Genomic DNA, 10,182 nt, shown 5'->3' with positions numbered 1-10,182 from the left:
ATCCACCCTGATTGAATTGGCCCTGTCAACACTGGTTCTCCACTTGCGAAGTAACTCCTGCTCTCCATGTGTCAGTATATAATGCCTGCATCTGTAACTTTCACTCTATGCATCCGAAGAAGTGAGGTTTTTACCCACGAAAGTTTATGCCCAAATAAATCTGTTAGTCTTAAAGGTGCCACCAGACTCCTTGTTGTTTGAGTTAGTGTCATTATTTGTCATACTGGAAGCCCATGTTTGGTAAATACTTTTGAAAGTTATTAAGTAAATTAGTGCCAGCTCTAGATACTTGAAGAGAAGTTTCCCTTCCCCTACCTCCAGCTTTTCCTTTACTTCCCTAAAGAGATCTTCATATTCCTGCATATTCCTTTTACATTCGTCCAGGACTCAAGTACTGAATGAGCCAACTCCATAACTTTTGCTTCTTAAGTAGAATTCCTTGCAAAACCCCACTCCATGTCAGAAGACTTTTGGCATTATCTCTTTAGTCTCTCTGCTATAGAAGACCTCAGGATAAGTATCTCACTGTCAGCATCCTTGAACTGTAATAACAGCATCAGAGAATGTGGAGGCAGCATTGTCCCACTGAATAGGGACAACAGCAAGGTCTCCGCATAAGTTTATCGTTTTATGCTTAAAAAATAGCCCTTGCTGCTACTTTGATACCTTTGTGAAGATCTAATAGGTGCTTTCCTGGGGTTTGTTTGTTTTGTGCTCAGCACCTAAAACAATCTGATGATGTAGATAGTCTGCTGCCTCCCTTGTTGACTCCTCCTGGTTTGCTGGGCAAAGACTTGTACTAATAATGTCACATGACTTCTGTCTGCAGCTATCAGAAATGGTTTCAAAATCCAGGAGCATGACCAATTATAAATAAAGTATGCTTAAATTTTAGATATGCTAAGTGCTTTAAGACTACTTAATGGGAAAGAACAGGCTTTTGCCACTCAAAGTGAACTGTTGAGTGAACTATAACTTTACTAGACTGAAAGAAAAACTAATGTAAAAAAAAGTATGTATCAGATGCAAATATATATCCACTTTTCTGTCATCCTTCAATCTCTCTATCAAGGCAATGAGTCCTTGGAAAGGAATATACAAAATAAATGTCTGTTGTGCGGCAAGATGTTCTCTAATTTACTTCCTTGTGTTTAAAAATGACGCCGGTGTAGCACATCGGTGTAGATATGATTTAAAGCCGTTGACATGACAGATTGAAAACTTTAAAATGTAGCATGAATAATACACAGCAAATTTATGTTGGGATGCTTTTATTCACTAGGGAGTCCTGAATAAGTTAATAAATGAACAGTACTAGCAGCCACAACTTGTGTATACAAGAGAATAATTTGTATTTTTTCAGTTCTCATAGCAAATGTACTGGTATGCATATCCAGCTAATTATTTTTTTTTTTTTTTTTTTTTGTGAAACACAGTGTAGTTTATTAACAGTTTGCATATCATCTCTAAATGGAGCTTGCTGCATTGAGATGTGCCCTGCAAGGAGCTAATGAGCAAACTCCTGCCTAATATTGACAATTAATCAGGCATAAAAGTATCTAGGATCAGGACCCATTGCCAAGTATAGAAAGCTCATACAGACTTCAATGAAACATGATATGTGAACAAATTTGTCTAATTGTATATCCGTCCTATGAACAATTTCCCACTAAAACACTTAATTATCTACAGTACAGAAGCAATGCATCAGTCCCAGAATCCGTTAGAGGCTTTTGTTTTGTTGTAACCCATTTACCGTAAGTAATAAATTGAAGGAAGCATTATTATGTTTTCTTGCCAGTGTTCCTGTTTTAATTGGTCTTGTATACTGAAGCCAAAGTCTGAGCATTGGCTAGAGTAACTGAGCAATTGGCTACACAATTAGAAGTAGCTGTCATTGTGTGAACTGGTTTCTTTTTGGGGGGAGAGAGAAGAGTCTCAAGACTTTGTAATAAAAGGGTCACCTTTGCAGTCTAGTAAAATAAGAAAATCAATAATTGCTAATATTGAAAAGTATTTTTACTCTACACTAGTAATATACCCAGTGTGAGATTTTTTTAACATCATGGAAGAGACTTTTCTGGAAACAACAACACAAAGTCTGTTATGACACAAAACAGAAAATAGCTTGGAAAAGTATTGCTGTTACTCACTGAAAAAAAATTATTTGTGCAGAGATGAGATGCCAGGGCCTTGAGAGACACACAAGTAAATGGAGTGGTTTTCCTAAGAAGCATTCTTGTAGAACTGTTGTGGGTGGGTTTTTTTAATTCTTCCTGTTGACAGGACAGATCTGTAGTATATTGTTGGATCTGCTGTGTGATAATACAACAAAGCTTACTTTATGTTCTCAGAAGTGCTATTTATACATTGTAGCATTTTTCAAAGTATTGCTTTGGTGTTCTTCTACTGTCTTTAAAAAGACAAGATCTCCTACCTCAAAATATAACTATAAAATAAATACAGCAGTAGTTATTAGCAGAATCCAAGCATGAAATTTTGAAACACAAAGCAGGAACAAAAATGTGAAGTTTATTGACAATAAAAATATCTTGTTCTGAGTTCCTGTAAGTGCAAACAAAGTGCAATATCTTGTAGATGGTGTAATAAGGTCCAAAGTCTATCACTTATAGTGGAAGAAAACAAAAACTGCTCATAGTTTGCGTGAGCCTGATAACTACAGTGGACAGTGAGGGACAGCCCTGGGAGTGGGCATAAGCTCAAGCCATGAGTGGGTATCCTCTGAAGATCTCCACTATAGTGAGAAAAAGGAATGTAGGCTTTGAGCAGAATTCCTCAATGGAAGACATAAACACTGGAGGTAGGAGGCTAAGCAACAGTAATTTTTTTTAAGCAACTATCCACCAAAGTTAAATAATATGGCTGTGTTCTTACAGTGAAATGTTTCTTCATATTGCCTTATGCAGGGACTCTTCTGACATTGATGCCAATCAATTGTTCTCAGCCAGAAGTTGAAGTGAAATTTACTCATAGCCGAGAATTAGTGAAACTAGCACAAAGGAGTATGTGCTAGGCAGCAGCACAAGAATTAAGTTACCTTTAACAAGTAAAAAAAAGATGATTTCAAACGTTAATGATAGTGTATTTTGGATATACAGTGGTTGTCATAATAAGTCACCGGTTACGACCTGTTTTTAGTTATTTTTGGAATTATGAAAATGCTATGGTATGTCATACACATTGTAACTCTTGGCAAAAGTTGACTCTTCATAGCAACGATTCTGTGTGTATTTGTGTGTGTATATGATGCTCATCGGTTTTATTTCCTACATTACATTCTGGTCCTTTACGGAAAAAAAAAAACGTGCTAGCTGTTGTTAAATGTTGACTTTTAATGATGATCACTGAGTATTAATGTGTATATAACATTGTTTAAACATTAGGAAAAATAAGGCCAATAAATTCTGTATAATGTTTTTAAAACTTAATTTAATAGAAGAAAAATGAATTTTTCACAGTTAGATTTATTACTCTCATGAGTTTATGAATCATCTACTAATTTCTTCAAAGCATGTTGGGTCAGAGATGATGGAGAATCTACATTGGCTATCCAGATGTTTGTTGGAATGGTCAGAAGCGGCACAGCCTCCAACAATCAAACAGGGGAAACAATTTAATTTGAGTGTAGATAAGAATTCAGAATTCATGGAGAAATCAAGTTCAGCCCTGGGATGCTTATATTTTTGGGTGCAGGCAAAGAGGTGTCTAATCTTAAAAATATCTGCTCTTTGTACACTGTCTGTTTCATTATCTTCTATAGCAAAGTTCTGCTGCTCCCTTTTCAAACAACATTTGCTGCTAGTAGTAACAGTAAAAACAAATGTTGACAGTTGCAGTGCCATCAGCCTATTATTCTTTTATTTCAAAAGAAATCATATATTTCATTGATAACATATTTCTACTATACACAAAACACACTGGCTACACCACAGTGTCTTTCTGTGGGACTGTGTTGTTAGAGGTGCAGTCTTCTGTTTAAAACATATAGATGTCCCTTACATCTCTCTCTAGCTCTGATAGCTATCTTAAAGATGTTTTAGAGTCCATAATAATATTTTAAAGGAGTAAGGAATAACTTCTGTTTCTCAGTTGGAAATATCTTCTCAGTATAAACAGATGTCCAAGACTCAGCTATGTCTATACTGCACACCATTTGCACTGGTGTGTAAGGTATGTGTAACTACATGCCACAGTGAAAAGCAGGCTGTGTCCACTCTGCGGTGTGCAGCTACAGTCATCAGTGAAAGGCTCTGGCAGGGTGGATGGCAGTGGGGAAAGACTCCGGACGCAGGGGGAAGCTGCCAGAGCAAGGAAAGACTTGGGCAGCTTGCTGCTGCAGGAGCCTTTCCCTGTGACAGGGAGAGGCTCCAGCAGGTCTCTGCAATGGGGAAAAGCTCCAGCAATAGGGAGCTGCCAGAGCCTTTCCCAGCTGCTTCCCCACTGCCAGACTCTTTTCCCTGATACTGGACCCTTTACCTGTGGCAGGAAAAGGCTCCAGCAGCAAGGTAACAGCAAGACTCCACTCTGCAAAAAATAGTAATGTAGATGGGCAAGAAGAGAACCGTGTGGTACATAGTCAGGTACATGCCCACAGGATTCAGGCATGTATTTATTCACCTAAGCAGTTCCGCTCTATCTACACTGCTATTCATACCCATTTGGGGGTAGAGGGGAGTGCTATAGTGTATGTGCTCTACATGCTGCTGTAGGGAGGGCAGTGTAGACGTACATTCAGAGGGATAGATTCACAAAGGAATTTAGTGCCTAGACAATCCTTGGGATTCTCAAAGCCTGAGTTCAGCATCTAGGTTCCCTATACCATGAATGGGGAGAGCGAGGCACTTCACAATGGGATTTACAAAAGCCAGCTCGCTGGCAGGCTCCTCACCTAAACTAGCCGGTGGGAGATGCCAAGCTGAGAGGGGTGGGGCATTGCTAAGCTCTACCCCTCTCTTGGAGATAGGCACCTAGGTCTGGGCTGCAGGGAGTCGCTTCCCTCTACTTAGGATTCTCAGCTGCAAACCCTCTCTGGGCATTAGGCACCTCCACTGTTTTAGCAAGAAGCGGGCAGGTGGGGAGAAGGGACAGAGAAGCTTCCTCATAAATTTTAGACCAGTGCTTGGGTACTCACCTGGGTTGTGGGAGACCCTTGTCCAAGTCCCCCCTGCATTTGAGGGTGAGCAGGGATTTGAACAGGGATCTGCCACCTCTCGGGTGAGTGCCACAGCCCACAGGACTCTGGTATATTCTCACTTGGGCCAGAGAGAAAGAGAACAAGAACGACTCTATAGCCTGATTGTTAGAGCTAGTGCCCTGCAACCTGACCCAAACCCAATGGGATCTGGCTACCAGTGTCAAGGCCACATTGGGTGGGAAAACCATTACATCTTCTTGGGCTTGGCTCAGGGCAGCTCTCCTCGTCCTGTCCAGGTAGTCAGTTTGGCTTCAGCTGCGTGCCCCACTTCTGCCAGCTGCTACCACCTCGCCATGCAGTGTGCGCTCTGGAGCGAGTCTGCCCAGGAATCGCAGGGCCTATCGCTCTGCAGCGCACACACACTGCAGCAGGAAGTGGCAGATGGCCAGAGCAGGGCTCGCAGCAGCCGGTACATACAGAAGCTGCCAGCACAGCACCGCTACCACTGTGCCGACCCAACAGGCAGGAGGTGGTGGCAGTGCTGACTCTGGTTTGGGGGAAGGGTCAGGTCAGAAAATGACTTGACCCTCTTAGGCTCAGGTTGGGTTGTGTGGGCTTCAGTCCAGTTTAGGTCTAAATCAGGCCTAAAATTTAGTCTTGAGCATACCTCTAGTAGTCTACTTAGAGCACTCACCTGGAAGCTGGGGGAGACACCATCCAGGCCCACTGCTCCAATGACTTCTTGTATTTATTATCCTCAGTGGAACAGCTTCATCAGCAGAGACTGAGGGAGCCCCAAATCAGAATATCCCCTATTGCAATGGTTAGGGCACCCACCTCAGTGGTGGCAGATGCCTGTTCAAATCCCTCTTTCCCCTCAAGCAGAGGGAGGACTTGAACTAGGGTCTTCCACATCTAAGGTGAGTACCCTCACTTCTGGGCTAACAGTTATGAGGGAGCTTGTCCTCCTTCTCTCTCCCCCCCCCCAATGTTTTGTGTAAACTCATCTATAGGGGCCCAATCCAGTAAGTGAAGTCTGGGCTCACTTATCAGATTGAGCCCTGCAGGTGAGTTAGATGGAGGAAGGCCTATCTTCTCCTGGTTTGTTCATCGCACTGAGTCATAGAATATTAGGGTTGGAAGAGACCTCAGGAGGTCATCTAGTCCAACCCCCTGCTCAAAGCAGGACCAACATGAACTAAATCATCCCAGCCAGGGCTTTGTCAAGCCGGGCCTTAAAAACCTCCAAGGAAGGAGACTCCACCACCTCCCTAGGTAACGCATTCCAGTGCTTCACCATCCTCCTAGTGAAATAGTGTTTCCTAATATCCAACCTAGACCTCCCCCACTGCAGCTTGAGACCATTGCTCCTTGTTCTGTCATCTGCCACCACTGAGAACAGCTGAGCTCCATCCTCTCTGGAACCCCCCCTCAGGTAGTTGAAAGCAGCTATCAAATCCCCCCTCATTCTTCTCTTCTGGAGATAAACAATCCCAGTTCCCTCAGCCTCTCCTCATAAGTCATGTGCTCCAGACCCCTAATCATTTTTGTTGCCCTCCACTGGACTCTTTCCAATTTTTCCACATCCTTCTTGTAGTGTGGGGCCCAAAACTGGACACAGTACTCCAGATGAGGCCTCACCAATGTCGAATAAAGGGGAATGATCACGTTCCTCGATCTGCTGGCAATGCCCCTACTTATACAGCCCAAAATGCCGTTAGCCTTCTTGGCAACAAGAGCACACTGTTGACTCATATCCAGCTTCTCGTCCACTGTGACCCCTAGGTCCTTTTCTGCAGAACTGCTACCTAGCCATTTGGTCCCTAGTCTGTAGCAGTGCATGGGAATCTTCCGTCCTAAGTGCAGGACTCTGCACTTGTCCTTGTTGAACCTCATCAGGTTTTTTTGGCCCAATCCTCTAATTTGTCTAGGTCCCTCTGTATCCGATCCCTACCCTCTAGTGTATCTACCACGCCTCCCAGTTTAGTGTCATCTGCAAACTTGCTGAGAGTGCAGTCCACACCATCCTCCAGATCATTAATAAAGATATTAAACAAAACCGGCCCCAGGACCGACCCTTGGGGCACTCCGCTTGAAACCGGCTGCCAACTAGACATGGAGCCATTGATCACTACCCGTTGAGCCCGACGATCTAGCCAGCTTTCTATCCACCTTACAGTCCATTCATCCAGCCCATACTTCTTTAACTTGCCGGCAAGAATACTGTGGGAGACCGTATCAAAAGCTTTGCTAAAGTCAAGGAATAACACATCCACTGCTTTCCCCTCATCCACAGAGCCAGTTATCTCATCATAGAAGGCAATTAGGTTAGTCAGGCATGACTTCCCCTTGGTGAATCCATGCTGACTGTTCCTGATCACTTTCCTCTCCTCTAAGTGTTTCATAATTGATTCCTTGAGGACCTGCTCCATGATTTTTCCAGGGACTGAGGTGAGGCTGACTGGCCTGTAGTTCCCCGGATCCTCCTTCTTCCCTTTTTTAAAGATGGGCACTATATTAGCCTTTTTCCAGTCATCTGGGACCTCCCCCGATCGCCATGAGTTTTCAAAAATAATGGCTAATGGCTCTGCAATCTCATCCGCCAACTCCTTTAGCACCCTCGGATGAAGCGCATCCGGCCCCATGGACTTGTGCACGTCCAGTTTTTCTAAATAGTCCCGAACCACTTCTTTCTCCACAGAGGGCTGGTCACCTTCTCCCCATACTGTGCTGCCCAGTGCAGCAGTCTGGGAGCTGACCTTGTTCGTGAAGACAGAGGCAAAAAAAGCATTGAGTACATTAGCTTTTTCCACATCCTCGGTCACTAGGTTGCCTCCCTCATTCAGTAAGGGGCCCACACTTTCCCTGACTTTCTTCTTGTTGCTAACATACCTGAAGAAACCCTTCTTGTTACTCTTAACATCTCTTGCTAGCTGCAACTCCAAGTGTGATTTGGCCTTCCTGATTTCACTCCTGCATGCCTGAGCAATATTTTTATACTCCTCCCTGCTCGATCTGCTGGCAAGGCTCCTACTAATACAGCCCAATATGCCGTTGGCCTTCTTGGCAACAAGGGCACACTGTTGACTCATATCTAGCTTCTTGTCCACTGTAATCCCCAGGTGCTTTTCTGCAGAACTGCTGCTTAGCCAGTCAGTCCCCAGCCTGTAGCGGTTCATGGGATTCTTCCGTCCTATATGCAGGACTCTGCACTTGTCCTTGTTGAACCTCATCAGATTTCTTTTGGCCCAATCCTCAAATTTGTCTAAATCACTCTGGACCCTATCCCTACCCTCCAGCATATCTACCTCTCCCCTGAGCTTAGTGTCATCTGCTAACTTGCTGAGGGTGCAATCTATCCCATTGTCCAGATAATTAATAAAGATATTGAACAAAACCGGCCCCAGGACCGAACCCTGGGGCAGTCCGCTTGATACTGGCTGCCAACTAGACATTGAGCCATTGACCACTACCCGTTGAGCCCGATAATCTAACCAGCTTTCTATCCACTTTATAGTCCATTAATCCAATCCATACTTTTTTAACTTGCTGGCAAGAATATTTTGGGAGACCGTATCAAAAGCTTTGCTAAAGTCAAGATATATCACGTCCACTGCTTTCCCCATATCCACAGAGCCAGTTATCTCATCATAGAAGGCAATCTGGTTGGTCAGGCATGGCTTGCCCTTGGTGAATCCATGTTGTCTGTTCCTGATCATCTTTTTTCTCTCCTCCAAGTGCTTCACAATGGTTTCCTTGAGGACCTGAGGGTAGGCATCGGGATACCTGGCATGGGGCTGCAGTGTGCATGTGTAGAGGCAGAAACATAAGCACGTAGGGAACTTCTGCTGCAAAAATTTAAGCACTGAGTGATTCTTAGGCACCCACATGGTTCAGGGGCAGCTGTGTGAGGGTTTTGTGAATCCCAGTGAGAACTGATTCTGGAATTTAGGTGCCTAAAGTGGCAGGTAGGTGCTTAACTCCTTTTGTGAATCTAGTCCTGAGTGAACAATTATATTGGCAGCATTAAGCTGTCTAATTTGCCCACATAGTTACTGTTTTACCACTACAGTACCTAGAATAATGCATGCATTTAGAAAACACTATGTGATAACCTGAAGTACAGGTGAAGTACAAAAGGCATTACTACAACAGGTACAATACAATAGGAGAGAAGAAATATATACTTGGATTCCAGTTTTCATGGAAGATGCTGTGACAACTTGGTATTCTCTTTCTAGAACAGAAAATGGTAGAGCAAAAGCATCTTTTGTTAATTTCAGTTGTTTATTTTAAAAAATCTGCTTTATTGTAAAATGTTCATTAAAGAACAATGCAAACCAAAACCATCCAGTTAACTCAAAATGACATTTCCAGGAGCTGAAATATTAGTAACCTACTATAAATTTATGAGACGGAAATTTTTGAAAATTCTTAAATTCCACTAAAAGTTTGCATAAATTCAGAGTAGCATTCCTGATGCCGGATGTGTGAATTGCATAATAGACTTGCTAGGTCTGGCGAATATCAGTGCTATTTATCAGCTCATGGATATTGAGACTCCAGTCTCTGTGTTTGTTATTTTCATCAATGCTCACAGCAGCCAGCTGCACCTCTGAGTGCTGACCAGTGTTCCTAACTCTGCTGCCTAGACCAGCCAGCTGGGGCAAAGTAGGCCAGAAACCTACATCTACTAATCGACCACACAGAGCATCCTGCTTCAATGGCCTTATGCACCACTGACCTAACTTCAAGAGGCCCATTTTCCCCCAATGGCATGTCAGGCTGCTTTTCCATACCTATCCAACAGCAGTTAGGCAGTAAAAGGCTCTACTCATAGACTCATAGACTCATAGACTTTAAGGTCAGAAGGGACCAATATGGTCATCTAGTCTGACCTCCCGCATGATGCAGGCCATAAATGTTGACCCCCCCACTTTCCCTTAACTCTGCTGTTGAAGTCTCCAGATCGTGATCTAAAGACTTCAAGTTGCGGAGAATCTTCCAGCTTGCGACCCCTGCCCTAT

This window comes from Terrapene carolina, unplaced genomic scaffold, assembly GCF_002925995.2.
Source record: "Terrapene carolina triunguis isolate 2854851 unplaced genomic scaffold, T_m_triunguis-2.0 Scaffold21, whole genome shotgun sequence".
NCBI lineage: Eukaryota > Metazoa > Chordata > Testudines > Emydidae > Terrapene > Terrapene triunguis.
This window is presented reverse-complemented; position numbering follows the sequence as displayed.